The sequence below is a fragment of the Taeniopygia guttata genome, chromosome 4 (genome assembly GCF_048771995.1).
Source record: "Taeniopygia guttata chromosome 4, bTaeGut7.mat, whole genome shotgun sequence".
In the NCBI taxonomy this organism is placed as follows: domain Eukaryota; kingdom Metazoa; phylum Chordata; class Aves; order Passeriformes; family Estrildidae; genus Taeniopygia; species Taeniopygia guttata.
Window position 1 is genome coordinate 65,074,678 of NC_133028.1, and position 13,685 is coordinate 65,088,362.

Here is a 13,685-nt window from a genome sequence, read left to right on the forward strand (position 1 = left end):
AAACACATCATCATGCAACTGTACACAGTCACTGTGAAGCTGCTAGGCACTTACTCAGCCTTCATTAAACCAAGCAACCTAAAATCTCTAAAACCTAAGTCTCTTAAAGTCTCTAAATCAGAAATAGCACCTATTATCCAGTAAAACAGCTCAGCAAATCTACAAATCTGGAAGTCAAATCTGTTCTTTGGAGCCAAACAGCTTTACTGGTAGTCATCCTGATGTTAGGTGGGGCTTTACTGACTCTCTTCTCATGATGCCAGTTGCTCAAGGAAGAGAAATAAAGTACCTGTAACATGTCAAATGCAGTTTTTGAAGAAGTAAGGTAATGAAGGTCCAAATCACTTGGTGCTCAGAAGAATAACTTCTTGCTACGAACATGGTTACAATAGCAGCTTACTTCAGCATGGATGGATTAGAGGACAAAGCAAGAAAAGCTGGGGAAAAGTGTACTTAAAAGAGTTTAAATAAGAGACAGTATCTGCATAATATTCAGAAATGTGTACTCTCTATAGGAAAAAAAAAAAAAGCTCAACAATCTCCCTCAATTTTTTTAAAAAATATTAAGAAATATTATGAAGCATTGAAGGGGAAACAGCACACAGGCTCTGTACTGAGCAGTGTGAGATGTAAATAGGCCTTATACTACATAACTTTAAAGTAAATTATTATATTTCATGATTGATCAAAAAATCTCATCTTTAAATCAGTCTCAGAATACCACAGAATAAGTTTATTACGTCTTTACTTTTAGTAGCGTATGTCTTTACTTTTAGTAGCATATGGTGATTTATTAGGAAGACTTTTTGATATGCCAAGGAAAAACCATGAAGTCTTTAGGCTCTGCAGAAGGTGAAATACATCATGTTTTATGTTAATTAAACTTTTAGTCTTTCACTGATTAAGGAACTAAGGTAGAACTTCATTTTTACAAAAATTGCCAGTAATGTTAAAATTCCAACACATTATGAAGGGACCTCAAGGGTAAATCACAGTCACTTTATATCACTATTTAATGCCATCCTGAAAAGTACTTTATTACTCTAAGGTGAAATATAGCACAGTAAGTACTGAATGGGAATTGTCAGTGAAAGCTGGGACTCCCATCAGGTGGCAATAAATGAGGAATGATTACTTGAAATGAGGAATAATTACTTGTGGCTGGAGAAGCAGCATGCAGGGGAGGCTAAGTCTGAGCAAAGGAATTTGAAAATACCAAAATGACAGGTTAAGCCAGAGATGGGCCAAATAAGAACTTGCCCTTGAAATTTATTCAAAATGTTCATCATGGTGGTGGTTAGAAGGCTGGAGCAACCTGGGTCAAATACAGCAAGAGTCAAACCCTCCCCTGAACAGAGAGCAAAGTCCCTTAAAGGTTTTTTGATGTTCCAGGTTTCAGGTTGTTGGAAACTTTAATAATAAACCTCTTTGGTATGCGTAATTTCACATAGATCTTTATGTGTGTGTGTCTGTCTGTCTGGGAATGAAATAGCAATAGGAAGAGAGAAAAAAGAGGGAGGATGAGCCCAGCAGGTGTTTCTTTTACACCTCTTCAATATTTGAAATGGTCTTTGACTGGGAATCACTAAAGTTTCTGCCACGATTTTCCTTAGAGAATGCCTCATTTACAGAAGAAAGCAGTGTATGCTCTGCATTATTTCAGAACAGAATCCTGGAATATGCTGAGTTGGAAGGGTCCATCAGGATCATTGGGGCAAATAAATTCTGACTGGAGGTTTTTGCTGTAGTACACGATCACTTATTTTAGCACGGGGTGTGGGGGGTATTTATTTATTTTTATGCAAGCTTCATTTTCTTGAGGCATCATTATCCATATGAAAAAGCCACTGTCCATTCCATTTGACCCATTCCTCTGGTTTACAGCTGACTGCTTCCATTTAATATTGAGATAACGAAGATTTACCACTCTCCCTTCCCACTTAAAATGTTTCTGTCAATGTTTCTGGTTTTGTGACCGTAATGAAAAGCTGAAAGCTGTTCCCTAGTCACGATTCCAGAACATGGCAGGAAAGAGGCACAGCAGGTTTCAGCCCCTTCATGGTAATAAACATAACCAATATAAGTCTACAAACTACCATAACTTAGTCCTTCACACAAAATGCACTGAATGCAGAGGACCCCAGAGTAGGAGAGCACCTGCTTGGCCATGGGGAGGCACTGCAGGTTTCTAAAACTGACTATTTCTGCTTTGGAAGGAGGGTTCTTTCACCTTGAGAGCATTTACTAGACGAAGTCTCCTAATTATCTGTTCTATAAATCCTGTTACGAAGATAATCGAGTGTGCAACCTTAACTAAAGAATTATTTGCTCTTAAAATTCTTGTCTTTATAATCTAAGCCACATTTTGAAACAAATATTTAAAAATACACTAAATATTAGGAGGCCTCGTGTTTTCACACTGAAATAAACATTTCCATCGCTCCAGTTTTGGTGTCTTCTGAAACCATCATGTTTATATCACAGTGTTATTGTGAACCAGATTGGTTTGAAGGTTTATGTTCAAATAAGAAGCATAATTATGCTTTCAGAAAGGCAGGTTTATCTGTGTGTTTATAACCAAACCTTTCTTCCTATCTGGACTTTTCTGCTGGGGATGCTCCTGCCAGCCTGGCTCAGGTTTGCAGACAACAAGGTTGGTACCCCAGGTGACAGCACAGGTGACACGGGGGACACACCCAAACATTAATTGCCTTCTCTTCTACCTGCGATTTTCCTTTATAATTGCCCTGACAGAGCAGTGACCTTAGAAGAGGAGGCAAAGGCTGGAAGGGATGCAGAAGACCTGTGAAGGCAGAGAAGCTTTTGGTTTAGCACAGCTTCCTTGCCCGTGCCAAGGAGGAGACGGGCATGCTGCGGACCTGGTGGCCTTGCTGCAGCAGGACCCAGGCCTTGACCAGGGCACAGTCCAGCTTCTTCCCCCACATTTCTCTACCATGGAAATGTGGCTCTTGGGGAGAGGGATGGAAGTCTGCTGGGGCAGAGAACCAGGAGCAGAGCCATGGTAATAACTCCCTTCCTGCCCTGCAGTTTCTCAGCATTGAACTCTTCCTGCTGCAGGTCACGTTTTCTTAAAATTCACCAAAACTAACTTGACTTTTCCTAATCTCTGTCCTTTTCCATACTCCATCAGGAGTGTGCAGCAGTAACTGGTGTCAGAGAGAGCTGCTGTGTTTGTGTTTAGGGTGTCTCAGGGTAAATGGGTTTGGCACATCACTGCTCACAAGAGAGCTGTTCTTGGACGCAGTTTGTGCTCATGGAGTTTCTCGGGCTGTTGCAGACCAGGACTTGTATGTAGAGGGTTATACTGGGCTTGACAGTTTAGAAATGTTGTAAAATAATTTCCTAATATTGTGGTTTTTTGTTGCTTTTTTTTAAAGTGGATGCCAAGGGGTTACATCTTGGCAGGTCAGATTTTCTCTGTGGCAGGAGGTGTCACACACCAGCATCTCAAATTGAAGGTGGCACATATTTCCCACAGCACGCTTTTTCTTAGTTTTGCCTCTACTCATCACAGCGATACAAAGCACTGCCAAAATCCCTGTGTGAAAAACTCCCACCTGTTCTCTGGCACTCCCTGCAGGATGGATGCAGGGGAGGAGCACCACAGCTAACTTGTCTGTTTGCCTGGAAACCTGAAAGTGTTGGTGGGCATTTCCCAGGGAAAAAAAAAGTAATTTAATAGATGTACGGATGTCTGTTTCTGTGGAATGATGGGTGCACTAGGAAGCACATACAGCAATTAGCACTGAGAGCTATTAATACACAGCCCTGGGTCAGAATAATTTCAACAGATGGATGATTTTTTTTTCAGCAGAAAGTTCTCATAAAAAGGTGTCTGCAATTGAATATTTTTAATTAATTTTCCTTTATCTTTCCTCTCTCAGTGTTTACCTTGTTCATTGAGATTTTAAACCAAAAAGAGCAGGGATTTAACTCACTCCACATTTGAACCACCCATACCACAGTGGCATCCTTCCATGCTGGAAGTCCTTTTCTTAAGTAAAATCCCAGGTAAAAAAAAAATTAATTAGAGCAAATACCTTGCAAAAATGTTCTGCCCCACTTGCCCAACTCTAACTAAGCAAAAGGAAAATAAAGAAGAAACCAGAAAGCTGTATAATGAGCTCTTTGGGTCATATCATTGTGAATCAAGTTTTATAAATAATTTCCTGTGGAATCTGAAGAATAAAACCCAAGGACTTATTCAGCTTCTTATTCTGTTGTCTTAGATCTGGCTTCCTACCAAAAGAGGTTTACAACAAAGATGTTAGTGCTGTATTTCAGATCCAAGTGCCAATATCAGTATTTTTCAGAAAATAAAACTTCATTGTTAACCAAATTTATTTAAAAACAAATCAGCAGGACCTCTTTGTAATTATGTATGTGCCTAGCTATTTGCAAAATCTTTTCTTTATCTGTAATCCTTCAGAGGATGTTGTAGAAAAGGGCCAGTTCCTCTGAGTTTCCCCCCTGCTCAGAGTCTCAAAGGGTTTAATTGTCTGCACAGATGTTGGTCTCAGCAGGGTACAGTAGCTCTCTGTTATTTTTTAAAAGGGGGAAGAAAAAAAGTTAAAGAATTTGCGAAAACTAATACTCTAAGTATTTTCTTGGGGCATCTACGTATATCCCTTTTGGCTGTCTCTGAGCATATGAAAAGATGGACTATATTTCCAAGCAGCTCTGGACACAAAGCCAACTTTCTGTGTCCCCTGTGTCCCCCCATCCTGCCTGCCCTGCCCAGCCCCACCCTGGCGGCTGCCCTGACCCCCAGCCCCAGCCAGTGCCCACGTCTGCCCTGTTCCTGGGGATGCTGAAACAGCTCGGGGATGCTTTGCCTTTGTGCAGGTGTAGTCTCCCTTCTCTAAGAGAAGGCTGAAGTAGGTGGATTTGCATGATATTTGTGTATCTTTCCTAAGAGAAGTTGTGGCTGCCCCATCCCTGGAAGTGTCCAAGGTCAGGCTGGATGGGGCTTTGAGCAACCCGGTCTAGTGGGAGGTGTCCCTGCCCAAAGGGTTTGCAGCTAGAAGGTCTTTTAGGCCCCTTCAAAACCAAACTGTTTTATGACTCTGATCATTTTTTAAAAGTGCAAATTGTACTGTAAGGAAGTATCTTATTTCTGTTACACATGTATGAAGGTACATTCTCACTTGAACAAAGTGAGAATGACCACCTCTCAAATGAGTAAGAACGAAAACTGCTAATGAAATGATTCCATGAATTTGTCCTACTTAACACAGTTTTTTAAAATTTAATTTTCAACACTTTATAAACATAATTTTGCTTTCATGTTTTCTCTTAAATTTAATACAAATTGTGATTGGAAGTCATCTGCTATTATGTTTTGATCATATCAAAAATTAACACTCTTATTAGATTCTACCACAGTTATCTGAACCTCATTTACCACAATCTCCTTGTTTTTCAAAATAATTGCATCCCCAGAAAGCTATTAATTGCATTTAAAAGCACTACCATTAGCCAAGGCCTTAATTATGCAAACACATTCAGTGTCCCCATGACACTTGGATAATCAAGGTGGCACCGTCTAAACAGCAGCCATGTGCTTAGGTCTTTCTGCCCTTGGCTGAGTCATCTTCCCTGCACCTGTTGTGCACCACAAAAATAATGGGATGTCTTATGAAATAATTTTTAAAAACCCTAAATGATGACTCTGATTTCAGTTCACTCCCTGAAATAATATTCCATCTTTTTCCATCAGCAAAGGACATGATCCGAGATACCGATCGATTATTGGTAGGCTTTTTAACAGCAGAATTTTGAAAGATAAAAGCTCTCATTCCTAGTCTGTTTTCTTTCAAATGCCTGTTTTATAGATCAATTATTTAAAAAAAAAAAAAAAAAAAAAGAAAGAAAAAGGTCCTCCAGTTATATGGATCGATATCCAACAAATCATTGACAGAAGGGAATCCCCATAAGGCACAATTAAATTCTGCAGCAGGCAAATTCCACACACACCGGCTTTCTGACCACTGTCAGATGGGATATTCTGGAGGATATGCTGATTAAATGTAGAAAAATAATAATTCATAACTGATTCCTACAACAATAGCTACAATCCTTGATTAAGATCCTCCCATTATCTTTGGATTATAGCAGTTTGCTGTAGAGCAAACTGACTCCTTTTCCATGATGAATTGTTGCCTTATTCCACATGCACTGCATCATCCCCAAATAAATTTGTGGCATAAACATGAAATGCTGCAAATGGAGGTGGTATATTGCTCTGGAATGCTTGCTGCAGGTGGATTTGTGTGCATGAGGTGGACAAGACACCCCCTGCACTGAAGCATGTGCCCATATTTTCGGGAATGCTGCCGAGGCTTATCCTGCCCTACTCTCACTGCTGGGACCCCATGCTGCCTGGCTGGTCCTGCATCCCTTTGTTCCTGAACAAAGGAGCCTCAAGGTAAAAGCAGCACAGATCCTTGCTCTGTTATCAGCATTGATTACAAAATCAGTTCATGCTACTGAGCAAATGCTCTATAAATTGCTTTCACTGTGCTGAATTTCACTGCCTCCTGTTTATCGTCCACCTGCGCTGCTCACTCATTTCCTACAGTGTTTGTGCTCAGCACCCTCAATACATCTTGATTTCTTTCAGTTTCCCAGGCTAATGTGTTTCCTGATAAGCCTGCTTTTTAAAAAAACAGACATCAGTGACCACTCCATGCCCTGTAGACTGTGTTGGATCTGCAGAGCAGCACCCTGCTCATGTGCCCTGTCCTTCCCGCCTTCACTTCAGTGCTAACAGTGCAGCCACACTTTCTTCTTTTACAGAGCTCTCTTCTCTCTGTTTCTGCTAACTGGACATCAATGCATTACTTTCACATTCAAGGTTAACCCCACTGAGCCAAATTTCATCTTGGATTCTGTAAGTCTTTGGAATTCTGCAGCACAGAAATGAAACACCCTGTTCTATTCACTGCTAGCTTGATGTTACCCAGTGTTCTGGAGAAGAGCTTTGTCATCATTCCTCCTAGAGCCTAAAATGATGTCTGAAAACTTGCTTTATGTCCACTTCAGACAACACTTTGCTCATCATAGCCTGAAGAGCATCTCTCTATCCTTGCTAAGTAGATACCTGCCAAAACTGGATTTCTTTCTATCCTCTAAAGAGCATCATCTTTTACCTTCCTATTACAAAATGTGTGATTCAGATGATGAGAGAAAGATCTCACCATTGTTTATACTTACAGGTTTTCTCCTTCCTTGGGCAAACCTGATTTTCCTAATTAGCAAGATGTTGTCAGTGCTGCATGGAAACATGGGAACCTGTGAAAAAAAAATTACAGAATTGGCTCTTACACACTTAGGAATATCAAGCGCTTTTAAAGATAATAGCATCTGGTACCAGAACCTGGAACACAAATTATACTTGGTAATAGAGGAGGTAAGGATAAAATAAAATCAATGTCTGTACTGTGAACAAAGAGGAATCTGAGCAGTCCATTTTTTTTAATTTAGTAGAATACCAGAGATTATTTGAGCATGAATTTCACTGGTATATTTACTATCATTTTTTAGGTGGATAAAATCTGATCTTATGCAAATTCATCTGTTTCCAAGCATTTCCTTGTATCCAGTTATTGTCAATTAGGAAAAAAAAATAGATAGATAGGATTAATCAAGCCAGGAGCTTACAATAAAATGCTGTATATTTTCATATGTGAAATATTTTTCAAGAGTTTCAAAATACTGAAAGATGCCTAAGGAGATAAAATTTTCATCTCACTTCTACTGGATCACTTCTATTGGAAGTAAATCTTGGCTTGATTTAAATTTTAGAAAAAATTCCCAGGATTTCACCTTGTAAGTGTGTCCAGGTTCTTGTAATGGCCAAAACGTATTTGTAAGCCAATAAATCAGCTAGTATTAAATTTCCATGCTAATTAATCAGCAAGAAGGATGCTTTACCCTATTTCTTGCAAACATTGGACAAAATTTGCAGTATTTTAGTTCATATGCCATAGGTAGAAATGAGATGTAGCCTGGAATGTGTCTTGCTCCACCTCCTCAGCAGGGGCACTGAAGGGCAGAACTATCTTTGGATGGGATCAAGCACTTGTAATCAGAGTTGCCCTGATCCTTTGAGCTGTCCATATCATCTAAAACCTTCAGTGATGTTCATTCTGTGATGATTTTCACACTGTCCATGACGAGTTAGTGAGAGATAATTATAAAATTAAGCCAGTTTTATCAGTCTTGCAGAGACTGAGGAATTACACTTATTTATGGCCAGTGAAGACAGGCAAAAGCCTGTCATTAAAGATCACAGAATCATAGAACCATTAAGGTTGGGAAAGACTGCTAAGATCTTTGAGTTCAAACATTAGCCCAGCCCTACCATGTACACCACTAAATCATGTCCCCAAGTGTCACATCCACACTCCTTTTGAACAATTCTAGAGATGGTGATTTCATCACCTCCTTGGACAGCATGTTCTAATGCCTGACCACTCTTTCAGGGAAGAAATTGCTCCTATTATCTAATCTAAACCCCCCCTGGAACAGCTGGAGGCCATTTGGGAAACCCTGGGCCTGACAAAAGCCTCTCATCTTCAGGGTGCATTCTCTGTGTCCATAGCAGCGATGGTGGAGGCACATTTTGGATGCGGGCAGGAGTTGGAAGTGGAAATTAAAGGAGTTGGCTGCTGTCACTGCAGTTTCAGCTGGGTAATGTCTCTCCTACAGCCAGAGACTGCAGTAGCATGTGTTTTCCCAGAGAGCTCTTCTATAATGTATGGTCGGCTGAGGAGCACATCATAATTCTGTCAGAATGGAAAGAGCAGCAGAGAGGGGCTGCTGTAACATCCAAATTGGCTCAGGAACCTCTGCTGTAAGGGCTTCCCAGTGTGGCATTACTGTTGCAGCAATCCTTCCACTTTGTACCCATTAACACTCCTCAAGAAGGAATAAAAGATGATAAAACCCGAATTTTTATTAAAAAAGGAGCACAATTCATTTGCAGCAGTTCATAAAACTCCATAATAATAGAATGGAAGCTGCAATAATGAAAAAAAATATGGTTTTTGCCAGAGATCGCTGTAGCTATCCCTGGCTGCAGTTTGGCTGCTCTGGCTGGTTTGGCAAGGCAGGGACATAGCGTGAGATCTGTCACTGCAGAGGGAAATGTCCACCTTGGTGGACAGGCATTGCCACTCACCAACCAGGAACTGCAGAGTTCCATCTCAGGTACAAACTCCTTCTTTAAATAATGTATTCTGTGTCCCAGGGATCGGATTAAAAGTAAAGGATGCGATTAAAGGATTTCCTCTCTCTTTTCTCTTTTTGCTGTTTCTCAATGTAGAAACTGCCATTGAAAAAATCCCTCAGGGACAGAGAGGAAAGAAATGTCTAAATGCTACAATACCTGTTCTCTCTGACTTATTTTTTTGGCCATAAAACCATAGCAACATATAACTCATTTCTCTCTCTGTTTGTCAAGCGTCAAGTGTATTGGAGATACTGAGGCACAACTGGTGGCTAGCAAGGATTTTTTTCCCAGCCATATATCTATTAATTTATTTATTTATGACAAGGAAACATATGCATGCCTGCAAATTTTATAAGTTTAAAACTGAAAATGGCGTTGGTTCCACAGAAGCAATGAATTGTCCTCATTCTGCAGTTTGAAACTGGAGGAAGCTTCTTGTGACTTCTTTCAGTTTCATTTCGTTGTCTTCTCATTTTTGGCCATAATGTGTGTCCATGGGTGCATGTTACAGAGAGAGAAGGATTCAGGGAGAGGGCTCTTGATGGCAGGGGAGAGAAAGAGGGGGGAAAAGGCGTTAGAACAAATACAGATGTAACACTGGATATTCAGCAAGTGCAGGATATGGCCCAGAGAATGTGGGTGTGGTCTCTCCTGTAGCACTTAATAATTATTGATAAAACTGAAGTATATGAGAGTTTTGACTTGGCTTGCAGGTCTTTTAGACTCTGCTTTTAAGATTCAAAGTAAGGAGCTATTTTGAATCTTTAAGATTCAAAATCAAGAGGGTAGAGACTGACTATGTGTGTGTCTGTAGTTTGGAGGCACTTGTCTGTACAACACTTAATTCAGTTGTAGATTGATTTGGTTTTTTAAATGGCTTTATTTTGTGCTTGTAAATTTTAAAGAACTTGGGAGGTACAGGTTGATTAGGAGATTTCAGAGGAATGTTTGCATTTAAGCCTAAATATAAATATTTTAAAGTAAAAGTGCATCACAGTATTCTGCATTACGGTCATTGCTGAAAAATATTCGTACAGCTCTGGTCCCATGAGTGCTGATATTTGCCAAGATAGCCTGATCATACATCTACCAGAGGAGAGGAGATACCTCAAAGGGAATCTCTGACACTCATATTAACACCTTCAGAAACATAACCCTGTTCTACCTACAGAGGCAGGGAGATTTGCTGAATCTGTTGACTCCTTTTGGAGCAGAAGGATAACAGATTCCTGATTGTTTTTTGTTTCTTCTTCCCTTAGACTGTAACAGTGAGTTAAATAGATATTTGTTTGCTGATGCCAATGACTTCTAAACAATGCCACCATTGTGAAGGCCTGCCCGCCACACTGCAGTGCCTGGAGTGGCTTTCCTTTCGAGGAAACCGCTCCCAATTATCTGTCTCCCTAATGAGCATTCCTTATTGCTGAGAAGCTGTAACCTAGAGGCTGAGGTTGTATTGTTATGACAGCACAACTGTGTATTGATGTCAAGCTTGTAGGTCCCTTATCAGTTGTCTGCCCCAGTGCATTCAGTCCAGGACAAACATCGTGGAGGCGGCTCCATTTACAAGACGTCCCTGCAGTGCTCAGAAATCCCAGATGCTATCAGGGAGTCTGGACAGGCAGGGGTATAAGGTGACAAAGTGAAACCTCATAGCCCCGTGTGCCTCTGTGAGGCCGAGGCCGTGGCTGCAAGCGTTGTGCCAAAGCCTTTACCTGTGGCAAAGCTTCCCCGGCATTCCCAAACTCAATTAACTCTCCTCTTGGGAGATGAATTTCCAGCTCTAAATTGTGCTTGGCTACCATGGCAATGATGGGTTTGATGCTTCAGGTTTTAGCTTTTATATTTTTCAGACTCTGTACTGCTTTAGTGTGTAACTCTGTGCTTCATATGAGGGGATGCTGAGCTTCCTTCACAGAGTAGGGAGACAAAACAATTCATTCTCCAGATGGGGACCAAGGACAAATAATACAGATCTCAGGCCCAAGAGCATAAACGACATGGACTGAAGAGAGAAAAACAAGAAGGATGGGACTTCATAACCTAAAGCTATAATTGGACAACTATTGTATACTCCAATATGCAACGGACCAGAACTTATTAAAGTGTGAGACCCTGTGACTGAGCATCCATTTTGTGACCATTTTGGGTGCACCTGGGGTGTGGCCCTGGCTGGGCTCTGGTGCTGCCCAAGGTGGATCCATTGAGGCCTCCTAATAAATCCCTACTTTAATCTTTAGCTCTGTCTACTCCCTGTTCTAGGTCAGCCTTCACAAGGCATCAGGTTCTTTGCAGTCTTTAAAGCCCCTTCCAACCCCAAAACACCCTGTGATGCTGTGGCCAAGGCCCATTCACCCAGGCCTCCCTGGTAACCATCCTGTATCCAGCATGCAGATGCAACTCTACAAATATGGCTGTGTTGAATGCCAGGCTGAAAGTATATTTTTGCATCTCCCCGGAATATTGTCTCATCAGCGGGAAAAACAGGTTAAAGCTCCCAGGCATTTTGTGAAATAATGATGCAAAATTTTATTTGTTCGGCCCCTTTTTTAAAAAATTTTGACTTAAAGGGGTTTATTGTATAAATCCCTTTAAATATAGCATAAAAGTACATTTCAAAATGAAAAGTGACTTTGAGAGAGATTTTCAGAATCATCTGAAGCCATCTGAAAAAAATGACTTGTGACATCTTGAAAAGAAGGTATTTCTACTTCTTTATTCTAAATATAGGACTGTTGTAGCTAATAGTTTCAGGTAGGAAAAAACCTTGTTTCTGAATGACATCGAGGTATCCTCTGTTCCTGACAGAGGACTAGAATATTTATTCCTCACTGCCTTTAGGTGCATGAATTTACATACATCATATGCTGCACTATGCTGGGTTTATAAAGCTGATAAAAATGATGTATGAGGGTCACATTACATTTTGAAAAGGCTGCGTGTGGGGGAAAAAAAAGAACACAGAAGGAGAAGGAGACAAAAAGGAAGTCATTATCTGTGAATACAGGCCCAGATTTGGCAAACAAAGCTCAGCCCAGAAAAAACATGTACTGCTGCCTATACAGAAGCATGTGGCTTAATGGGGCTCATGTGGGCATTAGGCTGGCTTGGCAAGGAACGCCGCCAGAAGATTGAAACTGGAGCAAAACAGGAGGCAGATATAAATCAACTTCAAAAGTGGAGTTGAAAGAAATACTAAAGAAAGAAGTGTTTGTTACACACAGAATTAAAACCTAGTGCCAGAGAAGTGGTGCCTTTTATCGCTGGTACATGTCACTCTACACTCACAAGTGTTTCAGAGGGCTCGAAAAACCCCAGATTTGCACGTAAAAGTCAAATATTCCATCCCAAGTGAGGAACAAAAAATGGATGAATTGCTACCAGATACTCATTCAGTTATTACACAGGTTTTCCTCACGATCACTGCTGGGCTGGCATGTGCCAGCTGGACTACCTGAACTCGCACCCAGTGGGGATGTCCATCCATTCCCACCCCTCCGAGTGCGCCCCACGGGTTCCCTGAGGGACAGCCTGGAGCCAGTGGCTCTCTTTGGGGACTCTCTCTGCAGGGCCCTGGCGTTGACTGCTCACATCTGTGCCTGTGTGGGTGTGAGACAGAACATGTGGGGCTCCCCACGCCTGTCCAGCGCTCCCCTGACAATTTCTGGGCTGGAACAATAGCGCTTTATGCGATCAGGGGCTGACACAGGACACGGGGAAAGGCAGCCAGGAGAGCAGCTGCGGCTCCTGCTGTCCAGCCCAATTCCACCACCCTCTCTGCTCTGCAGCCCTGTGCACAAAAATGGAGCTCCCAGGCCACCCCTAGAGCTGGGTGGGCTTTGCTTGTGCCCCTCACCAACAGGCTGCTGTGCTCCAGGTATTGGCATTCACTGCATTCCATTTTCTCCCTGGCACCTCGTGCTGTTGGGATGGCAGCAGAGGGAGGTGATTTGCAAGCACTCGAGGCTCCTGCAGTGTTTTAGTACTGTGCCCTCTTGCCTCTGCTTTGCTGGCTATAAGCAGAGAGTGACAGCTGCATTGAAATGTAAATCAACAGGGCTTTTCTTTAAGATCGTCACAGCTGGTAGGTTTTTCTCCTCCAGGCTTTTTCTGGCATTAAAAAAAAAAAAAAAAAAAAAGTGCCACTACCTGAGAACTAATGAGTGCCTGCAGTTCTGTCTTTCTAGGAGGAAGAGGACGTGCTAAAGGGACACATCCCAGCAAAACCCTCTTGAAGATCACATTTTCCTTCCAGACACACAACTCCAATGGAAATTCATGCTAAACATGAAGATTCAACTTATCTTGTTCTTTTATATAATTTGTGTGTTTTGGCTGCTCTGGAAGCCTTAGGAACTGCAATCAAAGGTGTTGCAAATCTGCCTCAATGGAAGCATGCAAGAAGGAACATGACTGCCTGCCCCATGGC